Source organism: Corythoichthys intestinalis, chromosome 13 (assembly GCF_030265065.1).
Source record: "Corythoichthys intestinalis isolate RoL2023-P3 chromosome 13, ASM3026506v1, whole genome shotgun sequence".
Classification (NCBI taxonomy): domain Eukaryota; kingdom Metazoa; phylum Chordata; class Actinopteri; order Syngnathiformes; family Syngnathidae; genus Corythoichthys; species Corythoichthys intestinalis.
The window spans coordinates 16,541,860-16,560,530 of NC_080407.1; the positions used below are offsets into that span (position 1 = coordinate 16,541,860).

General features: G+C 39.6%; 1 long non-coding RNA gene across 1 annotated transcript in view; it reads left to right on the forward strand.

The window, feature by feature from the left end:
* LOC130928410 (uncharacterized) overlaps positions 1-18,671 on the forward strand; it is a 195,800-nt gene that overhangs the window by 115,322 nt on the left and 61,807 nt on the right. Inside the window, exon 4 of the long non-coding RNA XR_009066683.1 lies at positions 16,488-16,635. This is a non-coding gene — a long non-coding RNA (uncharacterized LOC130928410). The remainder of the gene's footprint in view (positions 1-16,487; positions 16,636-18,671) is intronic.

The window sequence follows — 18,671 nt, forward strand, 5'->3', positions numbered from 1 at the left end:
ATAAAGGAATCTGACCTTTTAGCCAGATTGTCGAAATCACGACAGCCGGACCCGCGCTGGTCCAGCTCCAACGACCCGGGCCGGCGGGATCCCGGCGACGCGGTAAAATGGCCAACCTCAGTGCATTCACCTTAGTCTTACCCCCTTGTATTGACTCCATTTTGAAAGCTTTAAAAAGGCTTTGAAACACAAGTTGACAATTTATTCTGAGTCAACAGCAATCATACAGTACAGAGGGACCCAGGTGAGGATCCAAGGTCACCATATCACTAGTCAACGAAAAGTTCCTGAGAATAAATGACAATGCTTAGTTAAACATTGTCTTTTGAAGGCTCTCGCAGGGTGAGCCGTGGACAGGAAGAAGGGTGTGTTTAACTTTAGGCGTTGTTTAGGATTGTCTGTTTGTGATTTGGACAGGAGGATTGAGTTACTGTTGTCAGGGCAACGAGAGTTGTGGATTTTGCCACATCAGCGTCAAAGGGGCTCTTGAAGTCTCATCAGTTGTGTTGACAGTTGGATATCGGGCATTCTCTGGTGTTTCTTGTGTTGGGACAGGGCATCCCGCCATTTTTTCTGGACTGTCCAGGAGAACTGATTGCGAGAGTTGGTGGTGCAGACGTGGGCTTGTCAGTGTCAGTCTTGCTCAGTCAGTTGCACGACGCACATGTTGGGCTTCCGTGATAAGATAGCGTCATGTATCTCTTTTGCCCTATATTCTGCTTGTTTTCCTTAAACTATGGTATAAGTGCTATTTATTTTATATTGGATGTGTTAGAGTAATAAAAACAGTCGATCGGCAAATACGAGAAAAGTTATATTAAACATATTGTGTTAGAATAACGCAAACATTTACAGTGGGGCAAATAAGTATTTAGTCAACCACCAATTGTGCAAGTTCTCCTACTTGAAAAGATTAGAGAGGCTTGTAACTGTCAACATGGGTAAACGTCAACCATGAGAGACAGAATGTGGAAAAAAGAACAGAAAATCACATTGTTTGATTTTTAAAGAATTTCTTTGCAAATTAGAGTGGAAAATCAGTATTTGGTCACCTACAAACAAGCAAGATTTCTGGCTGTCAAAGAGGTCTAACGCGGTCTAACGAGGCTCCACTCGTTACCTGTATTAATGGCACCTGTTTTAACTTATTATCGGTATAAAAGACACCTGTCCACAACCTCAGTCAGTCACACTCCAAACTCCACTATGGCCAAGACCAAAGAGTTGTTAAAGGACACCAGAGACAAAATCGTCGACCTGCACCAGGCTGGGAAGACTGAATCTGCAATAGGTAAAACGCTTGGTGTAAAGAAATCAACTGGGGGAGCAATTATTTGAAAATGGAATACATACAAGACAACTGATAATCTCCCTCGCTCTGGGGTTCCATGCAAGATCTCACCCCGTGGCGTCAAAATGATAACAAGAACGATGAGCAAAAATCCCAGAACCACACGGGGGGACCTAGTGAATGACCTACAGAGAGCTGGGACAATAGCAACATAGGCTACTATCAGTAACACAATGCGCCCCCAGGGATTCAAATTCTGCACTGCCAGACGTGTCCCCCTGCTGAAGAAAGTACACATCCAGGCCCGTCTGCGGTTTGCTAGAGAGCATTTGGATGATCTAGAAGAGGACTGGGAGAATGTGTTATGGTCAGATGAAACCAAAATAGAACCTTTTGGTAGAAACACAGGTTCTCGTGTTTGGAGGAGAAAGAATACTGAATTGCATCCGAAAAACACCATACCCACTGTGAAGCATGGGGGTGGAAACATCATGCTTTGGAGCTGTTTTTCAGCAAAAGGACCAGGACGACTGATCTGCGTAAAGGAAAGAATGAATAGGGCCATGTATCGTGAAAATCTCCTTCCGTTTGCAAGGGCATTGAAGATGAGATGTGGCTGGGTCTTTCAGCATGACAATGATCCCAAACACACCGCTCGGGCAACAAAGGAGTGGCTTCTTAAGAAGCATTTCAAGGTCCTTGTGTGGCCTAGCCCGTTTCCAGATCTTAACCCCATAAAAAAAATCTGTGGAGTGAGTTGAAAGTCCGTGTTGCCCAACGACAGCCCCAAAACATCACTACTCTAGAGGATATCTGCATGGAGAAATGGGCCGAAATACCAGCAACATTGTGTGAGGAGTTACAGAAAACGTTTGGCCTCCGTTATTGCCAACAAAGTGTACATATTAAAGTATTGAGATGAACTTTTGGTATTGACCAAATACTTATTTTCCACCATGATTTGGAAAAAAAATCTTTAAAAATCAAAAAATGTTATTTTTTGTTTTTTTTCCCCCACATTCTGTCTCTCATGGTTGAGGTTTAACCATGTTGAGAATTACAGACCTCTCTAATATTTTCAAGTGGGAGAACTTGCACAATCAGTGGTTGACTAAATACTTATTTGCCCCACTGTAATACCGTTTTCTAGGCACTGTCTACCTCCTTCACATAATAGCTCAAACAAACACCTTCCTAATGTTGGTCTCAACAGGGAGCAGCTGGATTAAGCCATGTGTCATAAATTAAGTCATATTCACTGTTGCCACTAGAAGGCAATATATCAACCCAAATCAATAAAACTAAATGTTCTAAATACTAAATACACTTTTAAAACAAACCTTTACAACGCCACTCTAAACAAATACTCGTAGCAGCGAAATTTGATTCGAAGCCTTTTTCTAATCGTATTACTCAAGTTAATCGATTAATCGTTGCAGCACTAAACTCCATAATTTACGATGTCTAGTTTTTAGAAATTTAACTTTCAAGAAAGTGGCGAGAACATCAAAGTCGTCTCCTTTATACACAAAGAATAAAAAATATGAAGGATTTCCCACACCCCCAAAAAACACAGTGCCTCCTTTTCCTAGATTCCGACTTCATTGTTTTTAATCTTGACTAATTAATTTGGAGAGTCCCTGCGCAAAATAATGAAATTGTCGAGGAGAGCATAGTCTGTGAAGTTTTATGTGAATCCAGCGCTCGTGTTTGAGCAGCGTACTCCAGCGCTATTCAATAATTAAGCACTTTTATGAGTCACTCAGGGGATATCTCCCATTCAAAGCATATGGATGATCTTTTTAAAGGGTTTGTGAAAAATCTCTTTAGTAAAGTTCTGCTGGAAAGACTCGCTTTGATTTTTGGAGATATGGACACATCTAATGTTCATTGCGGTTCAACAAATCAGTGACTAGTGATGTTATGCACAGCAGGAAAATTCTTTTAAGATGTCTTTGGACTAGATATTGGAGATTCACGCCTTTTATTTTTTTGTCTTTAAACTCTATTGCCTGATTGTAAGGGAGTTTTTTTCCTCTCGTTTTGGTATCCAATTATTCTTTTTGTTTCAGTTTACTGATGTGTTTGAATTAAAGTAGCGTTACCATTTATAACAAGACTTTTGTGGGTTGCTGTTTTTTGGAGTCGTTCCATTCGAGGCTCTTGCTGACGTGCTTGATGTAGTGGAAGGCTTAATAAATAATACAAAGAAATGAATGAATAAATCAGAAAGAAGAATGCAGCTGTTTTTCTATATGTCTGATCAAAGATGCAAACTATTTGCAGGCAATTTTTGTGGGTATTCACGAGTAAACTCTCACCTCAGAAACTTTCAAAGAATCCTTTTGGAAGCAGACGCTCTATAAATAATGATACAAGAGCTTTATTTAAACAAAAACAAAAAAATGCATATATTATCCACAAAGTAATACTTTTAGCTAATACTGTGTACCGTAATTTTCGGACTATAAGCCGATATTTTTTTCCCTCATTTTGAATCCTGCGGCTTATAGTCCAGTGTGGCTTATTTGTTGATTTTGGTGAATAGGTAACACTTTATTTGACAGCGGTGTCATAAGATTGTCATAATTATGACATGACACTATCATGGAATTTACTGAATGCTTATGACATCCATTCAAAACTGAGATAATTTGCCAGATAACACTAAATGACATCTGTTTTAAGCATTCATTAATCCTCAACACAGTGTCATGTCATAATTATGATTGTCTAATGATAGTCTTATGGCACCACTGTCAAAGTATTATGAAATACCATAACTAGCAATTAATGAAACAACTGGAACAGTAACTGAAGAAATAATTAGCATCGATCATGAATTTTGATAATTACATCTGTAGTGCTGCAATGCATGCCAGGAGGCATGTTAGACAACAGTGTTAACAGCAGGTGGCAGCAGAGGTTGACTGTCTCTCCCAAGCAAGGGCAAAGGTTTGCATAAGGACGGGAGAGACATAACACTACTTTTTAAAGATTCTTAAATTGTCCCCACCAATTTTTAAGCAACCTTATTTGCATTATATAATTAGTTATAGTTATGGAACTAATGCAGATTATCTTCCCATATGTTCTAAGGATACACGAGACCCTACCGTTATTAAATGAATTATTTTCATTATGTTCAGACTTAGGTTGATCCCTTTTCACTTGGTGAATGTGCCGGTCCATTTTTTTCCCCCTAAAACCCACGTGTAATGGGCTGATTTCACATACATACACACAACACGCCCATTCACACAGCTTCGACAGATTCATGTCGACAGCATGTCGCCTCCTCCGCCCCCTGCGAAGAGGAGGGATATCAGACATCCTTCCCATGTTGTAATGTCTAGAGTCGTTTCTACAAGTTCCATAGCAGCAGTGTTTGATCTGCATGGTCTTTTTTGAAAGATTACTGGAGAAAACAAGCAAAAATAACATGGATTGTATGCGAGGGTGTGACTGACTTCCACATTACGGTGCCGACGTCACGGTTAAAAAAAAAAGCATTCGTGCGGTCAGCTATTGAACTGAAACTGCTTGAACAGGATTTCAACAAAAACAAAAAAATGCTCTTCTAAGTCCCATCCCAACGTCAAGTTTAATAAGCCCATTTCTGTCAGTTGTTTTGGTGTGCCCTTTCCTGTCCAACAGGCAGACAGCTAAACGCTCACTTTAGGTACAGCAAGTCGCATGGAAGCTGTAGGTTGCGTCTCTCTGAGTGCTCGTCTCAGCCTGACAGCAGGCAGTCCCTGAAGCATTCCAGAAGAGCCGGCCGTGACTGATTCCTCCCAGGCATGGCAGCGCCGCAGGAAGCTAAATGCACGTTTCTGTTTGATTTGCTTTCAGTGTAACACTGCTTGACATTTTGTCTTTTGGGTGGGCTGTCTATATCCACAGAGCACACATTAGTGCTTTTTTTTTGCTACTTTATTCACAGCTAGACACTGCAACACACAAAAAAATAGAGCATCTTTTAAACTATTTTTAATGGGGACTTTCTTCCCTGCAACTGCCACAGCCCTTAAAGGGGAACTGAATGCAAAATATTTCGTTTCAAATCAAGAGCCGAGGGCGTTTTTTTGGTCTCAATATTGGTGGGGACGCTATAACAACATAACCTTTTTTTTCTTTTTGGGGGGGTTTAAGGCTGCAAATAAAATCATTTTTAGATGAATGTATTTATTTTCTACATCATTTTAATTAACGTTATTTCAACTGTGCATTTATTTTTTTTTAGGGCTGTCAAAATTATCGCGTTAACGGGCGATAATTAATTTTTTTGATTAATCACGTTAAAATATTTAACGCAATTAACGCACATGCCCCGCTCAAACAGATTAAAATGACAGCACAGTGCAATAATAATAATAATAATAATAATACATTTATTTATTTCTAGAGCGCTTTTCAGATACACAAAGACGCTTCACAAGAGGCATGGAATTACAGTACGATAAAAAGGTATTAAAAGGATTAAAAACTTAAAAGCACAATAATAAGAGGTAAAAAATATGACAGCTAGGGGTTATGGTGGGTAAGATAGAGTGAACAGGTGTGTTTTCAGTCGAGATTTGAAAAGTGATAGAGTAGATATGTTGCGGAGATCAGGGGGTAGGGAGTTCCAGAGCTGGGGGGCGCAATGACTAAAAGCTCTGGAACCAAAGGTGGAGAGGCGGACACGGGGGACGGAGAGGGGGGGAAAAGTGGTAGGGCGAAGTGAACGGGTTGGATTGTTTGGATGGAGAAGATCGCAAAGGTAAGGAGGGGCCAAGGCATGGAGTATTTTGAAGGTGATGATGAGGATTTTGTAATTGATTCTTTGCCGCAATGCCCACTTGTTACTTGTGTTTTTGGGAGTTTTGTCTCCCTCTGCTGGCGCTTGGGTGCGACTGATTTTATGGGCTTCAGCACCCATGAGAATTGTGTAATGACATCAACAATGGCGGGCTACTAGTTTATTTTTTTACTGAAAATTTTACTAATTTTATTAAAACGAAAACATTAAGAGGGGTTTTAATATAAAATTTCTATAATTTGTACTAACATTATCTTTTAAGAACTACAAGTCTTTCTATCCATGGATCGCTTTAGTAAAATGTTAATAATGTTAATGCCATCTTGTTGATTTATTGTTATAATAAACAAATACAGTACTTATGTACCGAATGTTGAATGTATATATCCATCTTGTCTTATATTTCCATTCTAACAATAATTTACAGAAAAATACGGCATTTTTATGGATGGTTTTAATTGCGATTAATTACGATCAATTAATTTTTAAGCTGTAATTAGCACGATTAAAATTTGTAAATGTTTGACAGCCCTAATTTTTTTTATTGTTTATCGTCATCATCATCGGTATCATTGACAGTTACAAGGTAGCATTGTGATATAATTAACCCGAAGAAAACTGAAGAAAAGACAAGGGCTGACGGGAGAAGCCTGAGCTTGTCTAGTCCTGGCCCCTTTAGACCGAGGATGCACATCATTACACAATAGAGTAGACATTCCACATTGTGGGAGGAAAACACATGGGCCTCCATTTCCCCCAGCCATCCTCCGTAAAATCCCGACGTGAGAGTGTTGGCCGGACATGGGCTCGATGTAGGTCGCATTGTTTAGAAAAAACCTGTCCATTGTCCATAGATCAGTTTCGTAACTCCATTGTACACAATTGTTGCAGATTTAATCAAGGTGGACAACATTCACATATGTGAGCACTTGAATGTTTTGTCTTTGCGACAGAACTGTCTATTAGGGCTTGTTATGATTACCATTATCTTTAGCCCCTCAAGTTTCTTCACATTTGTTCTGGGAACACTGTGTGGTGTCTGGCAGAACGCCTTTGTTTGACGCTGGTTCTGTTGATTTACAAAACTTGGAGGTCAAACACGGTAGCGACTAACAGTGTTGGGCACGTTACTTTTAAAAAGTAATTCATTATAGTTACTCACTACTTTCAAAAAGTAACCAAGTTAGTAACTGAATTACTCTATAGTAAAAGTAACTAGTTACCAGGGAAAGTAACTATTTCCCTTACTTTAAAAAGTTGTCGTATGTCAAAGAATTTGAAATTTTCTGAACAGTATTCGAGTCAGTTGAATAGAGAAGAACAAACAGGTAGTTGTGTTATCGAACCTTGTAATATTTATTGCACCTCACCAGCAACAGATTTATCCTACATTTGAAGTGAAACAAAAATAAACAGATTTGAATTGATTACCACCGATGTCGACAAAAGCTTTGCCCCGGGACATGAATTACACTTTACATGCACGTTCTTTCCTTTAATTTCGACCAACTTGAAATAGTGTGTATATCTCTACCTCGTAAAGGACAAATTTTCCTCTGAATGCTCTGCCATCATATCCCTCTGCATCTGCTTTGCGTGTGTGTGTTTGCCGCATGCGCTGTTCCGGTTTGTGTGTGAAAACACCGGCTCTGAAGTTTAAAAAAAAAAAAAAAAAACCTTTATTAATAACAAATACACGTGCGCTATTAGGCTCGAGCGATCACGTGAGATTTGACAACAACGCAGCCATATTGGAAGCAGGTCTGGCTTGCGGGATATTAAACTTTAACTTGCCAGTTCGATAAAGAGACAAACTCGTTACTAAGGCGAAGACCAGGTATGTGATCAAACTTAACTCATTTGCTCCCGGAACCGTATAAATACGTTTTATTTTTAAATGCTCAACTGTCCCGCAACCGTATTTATACGTCTTTTGCGTTTTTTTTTTATAAGAAGCATATATACCTTCCGCTGTATCTGAGAAACAAAGAAAAACGCTCCAAACCAATTTTAAAGCAATAAAACTGGCCACTGGAGGGCAGTAACGCATTTTGGAAGACTAGACAAGCCGATTCAACAGCAGTGAACGGCCGGCCAGCATTGTCAAAGCGCTGGCGGATTGAGCCCAGGCGGCGCTCCGTCCGGACAAAACAACGAGAGGACGCCTGGGACACCAGGCACTGGACGATCGAGCAAAACGAGTGAAACCCCCCCGTGGAGCGGCTCGCCTAGCAGACCCGCAGAAATGCAAAAATAATCCATTTTTGTGAGACAGACAACGATGAGGGAAAAGTTTACACAGCTGACGTGGCGACAACGGCGTCATCTCGGCGACAAACCGTCATCTCTCAGTCGTTGTGTGTGAATAAATCGTTACTATTCTATCTAAAGCTCTATTTGTCTGGTTGTTCATAGTATTTTGTAAAAGGAAAACATTATTCAGATGTTTGGGGTGTAACTAATGCAAAAAATAGCTTTGTTAAAGTCAAAGTTATGTTTGAAATGTATGCGTTTACAAAAAGCTCATTTTCTCCGTTTTTTCATCAGAAATTGGAAAATTGCTCAAACTAAGCTATTTTCTAATGCTGATTTCTAAAGAATGGAAAAAGATACGAACTTACTTTTTTTTCTGCTGAAAGAAGAGAGTCCAATCTTTCTTTTGGTGGGTTCAAAGTTTATATAGCAATAGAACAGAATTTTCTGTGGGCCTTGCAAAATCAGTCAAAATCCAGAAAAAACGGCCGGGAGCGAACGGCCTTGCTCTGGTGAAAATGGCTGGGAGTGAAAGAGTTAAGGATGTGAACAATGTTGACCTTTACGAGCAAGCCGAAGACAAATGGAGTAAAGATGTCAACGGGCTTCCACAATTACGCAAAATGGACATTCTGCTGCATTAATTGTTTAGTGTATGGTACTAAACTCATCAGCAATTCCGAAATTACAAATCGCTACAAAGCTACGAACAGTTTTGCTGCGGATGGGTGCAGGACCTGCACATTATGACCGTATCAAACTGCAACTCCATCATTCTTGCAAAAGTAGGCTATGTGTGTTTACTATTTTCATTGCCATGAACCTCAACGCACCCCAAGTCTTGGATGACAAATAAACAGAGCAGAGTAGCCTCGGTACGGCTGGTACTGTAGTTTCTTCAATTTATTAAAAGTAACTCACCGCTTTTGACCGTCAGTAAGGGGAATGGCGTTGTAACGGCGGAAAAAATAGTTAGATTACCCTGTTACTGAAAAAATAACGCCGTTATGTAACGGCGTTATTTATCACGCCGTTATTCCCAACACTGACGACTAAGAATACTGTCCTTATATTTTCTTTTAAATGCTGCTAGGGACCGTATGTTGGTTAGTGCAGTTTCGAGAGCATTCGAAAAGCGAGCGCCTATGTTAGTATTCGAAAAGATTTTAAGGTGGTTCTAACTTGAGATTTGATGTAGAGTTCTTTTGTGTGTGCTCTATACGGCATTAACTATTCATTAACAGTTGAAAAACACACAGAACAGGAGGACAGTTACTGTATCTCTAAGCTGCTTCCTACTCGTGTTTTGCAGGTTAGCAAGTTCACACAGGTTAATGTTATGCTAACTATGATGCAGATCGGGTTTTCAGTAGCAAAATTAGTGGTGTGTTCCCCACCTCCACAACATTGAGGACTTTTTACATGACTTACCGTGGCTGCTGCTGCGGCTGCCCGAAAAAAAGTTTGAATACCACTCGTCTTTGAAAGGGGCGGAGGAGAAGCATGTTGACATGTACGGTGGGGCAAATAAGTATTTAGTCAACCACTAATTGTGCAAGTTCTCCCACTTGAAAATATTAGAGAGGCCTGTAATTGTCAACATGGTTAAACCTCAACCATGAGAGACAGAATGTGGGAAAAAAAAAAAAAAAAAAAATCACAGTGTTTGATTTTTAAATTATTTATTTGCAAATCATGGTGGAAAATAAGTATTTGGTCAATACCAAAAGTTCATCTCAATACTTTATTATGTACCCTTTGTTGGCAATAACGGAGGCCAAACGTTTTCTGTAACGCTTCACAAGCTTTTCACACACCGTTGCTGGTATTTTGGCCCATTCCTCCATGCAGATCTCCTCCAGAGCAGTGATGTTTTGGGGCTGTCGTTGGGAAACACGGACTTTCAACTCCCTCCTCAGATTTTCTATGGGGTTGAGACCTGGAGCAGTGATTTTTTGGGGGGGCTTTAGTTGGGCAACACGGACTTTGAATTTGCTCCACATGTATGGGGTTAAGATCAGGAGACTGGCTAGGCCACTCCAGGACCTTGAAATGCTTCTTACGAAGCCACTCCTTTGTTGCCCTGGCTGTGTGTTTGGGATCATTGTCATGCTGAAATACCCAGCCACGTCTCATCTTCAATGCCTTTGCTGATGGAAGGAGATTTTCACTCAAAATCTCTCGCATTCATTCTTTCCTTTACACAGATCAGTCGCCCTTGTCCCTTTGTAGAAAAACAGCCCCAAAGCATGATGTTTCCACTCCTATGCTTCACAGTGGGTATGGTGCAATTCAGTATTCTTTTTCCTCCAAATAAGAGAACCTGTGTTTCTACCAAAAAGTTCTATTTTGGTTTCATCTGACCATAACACATTCTCCCAGTCCTATTCTGGATCATCCAAATGCTCTCTAGCGAACTGCAGACGGGCCTGGACGTGTACTTTCTTCAGCAGGGGGACACGTCTGGCAGTGCAGGATCTGAGTCCCTGGCGGCGCATTGTGTTACTTATAGTAGCCTTTGTTACTGTGGTCCCAGCTCTCTGTAGGTCATTCACTAAGTCCCCCCCGTGTGGTTCTGGGATTTTTGCTCCCATTCTTGTTATCATTTTGACGCCACAGAGTGAGGAGGGAGTTGAAAGTCCGTGTTGCCCAACGACAGCCCCAAAACATCACTGCTCTAGAGTAGATCTGCATGAAGGAATGGGCCAAAATACCAGCAACAGTGTGTTCAAAGCTTGTGATGAGTTAGAAAATGTTTGGCCTCCGTTATTGCCAACAAAGGGTATGTGATATTGTCTTTTTTTTTCCACATTCTGTCTCTCATGTTTGAGGTTTACCCATGTTGACAATTACAGGCCTCTCTAATATTTTCAAGTGGGAGAACTTGCACAATTAGTGGTTGACTAAATACTTATTTGCCCCACTGTATTTCTGTCAGGGTTTTGTGAGTGTACGTGTTTGTGTGTTCTAGTCATCAGCCAATCAAGCATGAGTTTGAAGGAAAAAATGGACTGGCACATTCAGCAAGTGAAAAGGGGTAAATGTAATTCTGAGCATAATGAAAATAAAGTAATTCATTTCATAATTGTAGGGTCAATTCTATCTTTAGGACATATGGAAAGACATTATATATTACCTATATAACTGAAGTCATATAATTCAAATGAGGTTGCTTAAAAGTTGGTGAGGACAATTTGTTAGTTGTGTTCTGTCCCTACTTTACCTATGCAAACCTACGCCCGTGTTTTAAATGTTACCTCTGGTCTAAACATCCCAATTTTCATTAATATTCCATTCATAGAAAAACAATAACAACCTTAGTTTGATTGACCTTAGAGGAGTAGTGCAGAGTAGGATACATGTTGATGACGTGAGGGTTTACACTTTTGCAGAAGAGGAAAACTAGACAAAAGATTGAAATGAAAATAGAATGCTCTTCAATGAAAGCAATATTCCAAAAATAAAAATCAGGCTCCCCCTTTAAATACATTTCATTTTGTATCTCAAGCATGCTTGAATCCAAGGTGTCATTTGTAGTAGATGTTGCATGCAGGATGACTCACACAAAAGAAGTCAAGGTATTAAATTCACCCCCTCAAAGCTTCAAATATAATAATGTTGACAGCACTGGTGTAATAAGCCGGGCTTTTTTGCGTTTTTGTCGGAATGAAATATTCACCATATCTATTGTCATCCATAGGAGGATGTTTACGCTAACAGTCTGCCAATATGAGAATAAACATTCAGGTGTGAATAGCAAGTGCTGCAGCCCCGTATGGCATGCGCGTGTACTCTGTGGAACAGTTGCCAAGGCGACGTTATCACCTATTATCCGTCACTGGATGCAACAAATCTAGCCTACGCTATTCATGCTGTTGTTTTTATAGAAATGGAGGTGACAGAGTGATAGCGCAGGGAGTACTTTATTGATCAGCACAAGACCCGATTTGTCCCTGTTTGTTCTGTTGTACACGCCCTCCAGTGCGCGCGTGTGTGTGGTGTGCCGCTGCTTTCTTGTTCGATTGTGGTTTATGGCACCTGTCATTGGTATGCGGAGGAGTGGGGACCACAACAAGAAGCCAAAAGGAGTCCCCTGGGAAGGATGAGTGTCAAAGGTTGCTGCCTGGATGTCGAACAATTCCCGAAGAATGAAAATTCGGAAAAAATAATGGATTGGGGCATTTTGTGCAAGTGGTCATGTTGGATTGATCTACTAATTTACTATACACTGATGCTACTTTCATAACAGCCACTGTAATAACAATCATTAGTTAGAATACAACTAAAGCAACTAAACTCAATGAAACCCCAGACAACAATAAATGGCATCTTACGATGAGACGTTAATTCAAATGTTTATTTTAAAGCAACACTAGGTAACTTTTCAACCTTTATCAAATATTTTCATCACATTTGTGATGATAAGTCGACTGACAACTGGTTGAATGACACCCCTTTTATATCTTGAAGTCTGTATGGGTTTCACTGGGAGTAATTAACTTTGAGGAGGGTGGCAGGAACCCTGCCACACACACACAAAAATGAGAGACGGCGAGAAATTTGGTATATGGTATGTGGCAAAATTGATTTTGCCATGTGGCACTTTTTTGCCATGTGGAAAAATTGATTTTGCCTTGTGGCATTTTTTCTTGGTACGTGGCAAAATGGATTTTGGCATGTGCCATTTTTTTCACCATGTGGCAAATTCCATTTTGCCACTTTTTTTGCCACATGGCAAAATCCATTTTGCCAATTTTTTTGGGGGGTATGTGGCAAAATGGATTTTGGCACGTGGCATTTTCTTGCCACATTTTTTGGTATGTGGCAAAATGTATTTTGGCATGTGGCATTTTTTTTTAATCACATTTTTTTGAATGTGGCAAAATCGATTCTGGCATGTGGCATTTTTTTGCCACGTGGTAAAATTTATTTTGCCATGTGGCATTTTTTTGCCACGTGGTAAAATTTATTTTGCCATGTGGCATTTTTTTGCCACGTGGTAAAATTTATTTTGCCATGTGGCATTTTTTTTGCCACGTGGCAAAATCAATTTTGCCACATTTTTTTTGCATTTTGCCACATTTTTCTTTTTTTTGCCATGTGGCAAAATTGATTCTGCCATGTGGCATTTTTTTGCCATGTGATAAAATTGATTTTGCCATGTTTCATTTTTTTTTTTTGCCACGTAACATTTATTTTGCTATGTGGCATTTTTTGCCACGTGGCAAAATCAATTTTGCCACTTTTTTTTTCGTATATGGCAAAATGGATTTTGGCATGTGGCATTTTTTTTGCCATGTGGCAAAATGGATTTTGGCATGTGGCTTTTTTTTTGCCATGTGGCAAAATGGATTCTGGAATGTGGCTTTTTTTTGCCATGTGGCAAAATTGATTTTGCCAAGTGGCATTTTTTTTGCCATGTAGCAAAATGGATTCTACCATGTGGCTTTTTTTTTTTTTTTTTTGCCACGCGGTAAAATTGATTTTTCCATGTGGCATTTTTTTTGCCACATGGAAGCAAAAAAAAACCAGACATTTATTGTTTCTTTTCTGAACATATTTCAAGCCAAAGTTACACTAATTTTATTCATTATTAATTTATCCATTTAAAAAAAAAAAAATATTTTTTTTAATTTTTTCTGGTTTCAAAGTGCATGCATGGTGCTATTTAACATAATAATTACCTTGAATCCTTGACCAAATCACTCTTGAAACTCCTGCCTGCTTATATGCAGTAAAACCTTCGTTCAATTTCCACCTAAATCCGGCGTTTGAACGCAACATGTTTTAATTTATAGCAGTGAAAGCTGCAGTGCATGACGCTCTGCCTTGCCCAGCTTCCTACGTGAAGGCGTGGCGCAATGTCTGTAGGAGCTGTTTAGTCAACTGATGGTGAAGTCTATGGTTTGTCAGCATTTTAATGAAGTGAGTTCACTCATTGGGAATATTTGCGAGATACACATTGAGTGAGCTAATTATCCGCGAAGTTATGCCAAATTTCATTCAGCTAATGCCACTAGAATATTTAGTCGTCCAGGTCCTGAAGTAGCAAAGCAGGTCCAGTAAGGCGCCTTCAAAATAAAATGTATTTTTATTATACTATTAAATGGTTAGAAATAGCATGCAAAAAACCTTTTGGGAATTTAAACTTTAAATTTATTTCTGAAAATATATCAGAGTATGATACAACACACCTCTGCAAAGCTCAGATATCTCACCCCGCCTACACACCTTGGTGGTAGGCTGAGGGTTTACCTTTCCAAATTGCGCCACGACAAACTGTACAATCCCGCTTGGTGGAAACGGGGCTTTAGTTGCATCAATTTGTGTTAAGCTGACAAATGCTCACAGCCACACAGGCGGTTAAGCTGGTGTGGGCCGACATTGTTACAGGCTGCTGTGAGTGATTTGAGCAATCCGTACGTGACTCCATGTCTTGGGCTCACTAAACCCCCTAGACGGTGCCTCCAATGTCAGACAAACAAGCGGGGGTTGTGCACTTCCTGCTAATGATTTATGATACAGACGCCGACAACAAAAGGTAATGCTCGGCTAATTAGCTTTCACTTTTGCAAAATGGATGGAACTTTCAAAATGCTGTGCTGTTGTTGTTGTAACAGGGCAAATCAATGACAATTGGCAGGCGCTAGTATATTGACACGTTGATAAAAGGGGCCAAAGCACAACACCTGTGGTGATATTTAGAACAGCAAAATGTCAATTGGAAGAAATGTTATGTTTCCAAGTCTAGACATGTTTTTTTTCCCCTTTGTAAATTGAGAATAATCGGTCTCGCTCATTTGTAATTATTTCACACTGTCTGAGTTGCTAAAATCTGAAAACTTGGAAGAATTTCATGGAAAAAAAAAAGACCTTGCCCAAGAGACAGACAAAAATAACTAAAGCTTTGATTTCAAAATGTAAAACTTTTGATTCATACTTTCGGTTATGACATACAATAGATGAGCTTAGTTGTAAGCTCATCCTTGGTGCATTTTCCATCATGGTTTTCTGGAAAAGCGAAAAAAAAAAAAAAAAATCATGTTTTTATAAAATAGAAAGACTTTATTGTAATACATACGAGATTTCAAGCATCGCCATGACGTGCACCACACAAAACAAAAGCAAAAGTACAATAGGGCTTACATAAAAACCCTAACCCAAACCCTAACCCCTAACCTGGCGGCAGCCTAGTATGAAGGGTTCAGCGGCAACGTATTCATTGTGTGTTGTAATGTCCTTAACTATGCGACGCCACCTTAAGAGACAATCGGACGGGGAGCTGTTGTGGCATTAGCTGTGCAATGAAAGGTCATTGCAAGTCCTGAATTAGCTGAGCAACCCCAATTGCACTGATCTAATAGTTCAATACTTTATTTTTTTCTAATATGTTCTTCTATTTCTTTGAATTGGGGCATTTTGTTGCAGCTTTTTTAGATCTTCTGGCTTACTTAATTTAGTCCGCGAGTTTGTATTTAATTGATTTCTTGATTGAACAGGTCCGGAGGTAATCAGGCTTCAATGTGGCCAGTTAAAATGAACTCAGCCAAAAAATGTGATTAGCCACAGTTGATTATTTAACAAGTTTGGGGGGGGGGGGGGGGGGGGGCGCAATCACTTTTCACACAGTGCCAGTTGCTAGAATTTTTTTTCTTTGTGTTTTAATTGTCTAATTCTGCTTTTTCCAGTTTTGCCAGCTTAATGCTCACCCCCTAACTTTCAGGACAACCTCGTATAACTTTTCCCTTCACATTAACAATACTTTCTTTCAGCTCATTTTGACTGCACCTACAAACTCGTGGTCTAATCCTGTGGAAACGGTCCACAATGACTCGCTCTTTTTTTTTTTCTCTATTAAATGGAAGCGAAATGCTTTTAAACGCACACCCGCACAGCCCTCCAAATAAAAGCCCTGCACCACTTGTCTTCCATGTCGGCTTTCGAGATGGCCTTCCTCTGTTAGAGGAGATATATGAGATGGAAGATACAAAGCCAAGGCTCTTAATAAAAATCATCCATTTTTGTCAGAGGCGGCCAGGGGAACATTTGCAGCAGCGTCAATAGACAGCTACTCCCTGCCTTCTCTCCCCCGCCACTTCTTCATCTCCATCTCATCTCTCCATCTTTCTGACTTTCTTCCAGAGCATACATCAGTGGAGGGAGAGAGGGGGCATCACCTCGCCTGTCACTGAGCTCCCCTAAATCATCGCCATTCTCACTCTGCAGGCCGATCTCCTCGCCATACATTTTTCGGCTATCAAGTGGCACTGAAAGTCCCACTTATCACTCGGTAAGGGATGACAGTCGGGCTGCCATTTATTTCTCTTATTTCTTTCCAAATGGGCAAGAGCGAGGACAATTTAAATTAGGGCTGCAACTAATGATTATTTTTATAATTGATTAATTGGACGATTAATTCATCGATTAATCAGATAAACGTCGCTTTTTTCAATTACCTTCACAATTTAGCTTGAAGTTGTTTTAGCCATGTTGTAAGTAATTATGGAAGTCTACAACTGTACTGTTTTAAATACATAATAATAATATTAAAGGTTATGACTGTAAAACATAAAAATAATTTCTTAGAACACAAATCAGACTAAAGTGCTGTTCATTTAAAAAAAAAAGTGCTGGTGATTGACTTTTTTTTTTCTTGTGGGCAAAGCGCTGATATAAATGGTGTCATTTTCATTAGAACTATCATGGGTGGATCAGTTGATACAAATACCTTTTGTATCCAGAGAAGTGTCATCTGATCAGCATATCTTTTCTGAGCATTGAGGTCCTCATTAGTCATTCACACTCGCAAAACCACAGGGTTGGATTGCTCCAATTAGAATCTTGAGTGTTTGCAGGGCAGGTCTGCCTTGGCTTTGTCGGACAGTGGACCGCTCAGGCAGGCAATCGGGCGGACAACCTTTTTACAGTTCCAAAAGCTCCAGTTTGCCAGTACAAGGGAAGGTATAATAAAAAAACATTTTTTTTTATGTGGTGACATATGACACTTCGCCCTTTTCCCGGGGCTAGATGTTGGAGGTTGATTCCGAAGCAATTTTTCCTTCTGCGCCCACATGAGAGTGAGCCAATTCCTTTGCAAGACCCACCAAGTGCCATCTCATGTAACTGTGAAACGTTTGTTTTAATAAACATAATAGCTCAAATTAGGGATGTCCCCAATCTGATCACGTGCCAATCGGGCCATTTTACGTAGGATCGGAATTGGGTGCAAAGGATCGGGTTTTAATATAAGATAATACACATATAAATTTAATTATTAAGGGCTAAAAAGTAACAAAATAATCCACCAAAAACAATGGCATCGTCATAAACAAAAATAAACGTTTATGTAATGTACAGTAAGTATGACAGTAGTGTAACATGTTTGGAACTTTTTTTTTTTCTTGATATCGGATAGGGACTCTGTATCGGCAGATTCTCAAAATCAGGTGACTCTGACTGGAGTGCAAAAATATACGATTGGGACCTCCCTACCTCAAATTTTATTTGGCGAATGTTTGACAGCGACCTAAACAGCTAGCTTCTACTTTTGAGAAAAAGCTAATATTAGTCTGGATATGCCATTTTGGGTTTGTCTTCTTGGTCAGAAGTTACAGCTAGCTAAAAAGTTAGCTTCTACTCTTGACAAAAAGCTAAATTTAGTCTGGATATGCAATTTTAAGTTTGTCTTCGAAGTCAGCAGTAACAGCTAGCTAAATAGCTAGCTTCTATCTTGAGAAAAAGCAAACATTAGTCAGGATATGCCATTTTAAGTTTGTTAAGCAGTAACAGCTAGCGAAATAGCTAACTTCTATCTTGAGAAAAAGCTAACATTGGTCCGGACATGCAATTTTAAGTTTGTTTTCGTGGTCAGCAGTAACAGCTAGCGAAAAAGCTAGCTTCTACCCATGAGAAAAAGCTAAATTTAGTATGGATATGCAATTTTAAGTTTGTCGTCTTTGTCAGCAGTTACAACTAGCTAAAAAGTTAACTTCTACGCTTGAGAAAAAGCTCGCATTAGTCAGGATTTGCAATTTTAAGTTTGTCCTCTTGGTCAGCATTAACACTTAGCTAAATAGCTAGCATCTACTCTTAAGAAAATCAAAATTAATCCGGATATTCAATTTTAAGTTTGTCTACGTGGTCAGCAGTAAGAGCTAGCAAAAAAGTTAGCTTCTACTCTTGACAAAAAGCTAAATTTAGTCTGGATATGCAATTTTAAGTTTGTCTTCGAGGTCAGCAGTAACAGCTAGCGAAAAAGCTAGCTTCTATCTTAAGAAAAAGCTAACATTAGTCTGGATATGCAATTTTAAGTTTGTTTTTGTGGTC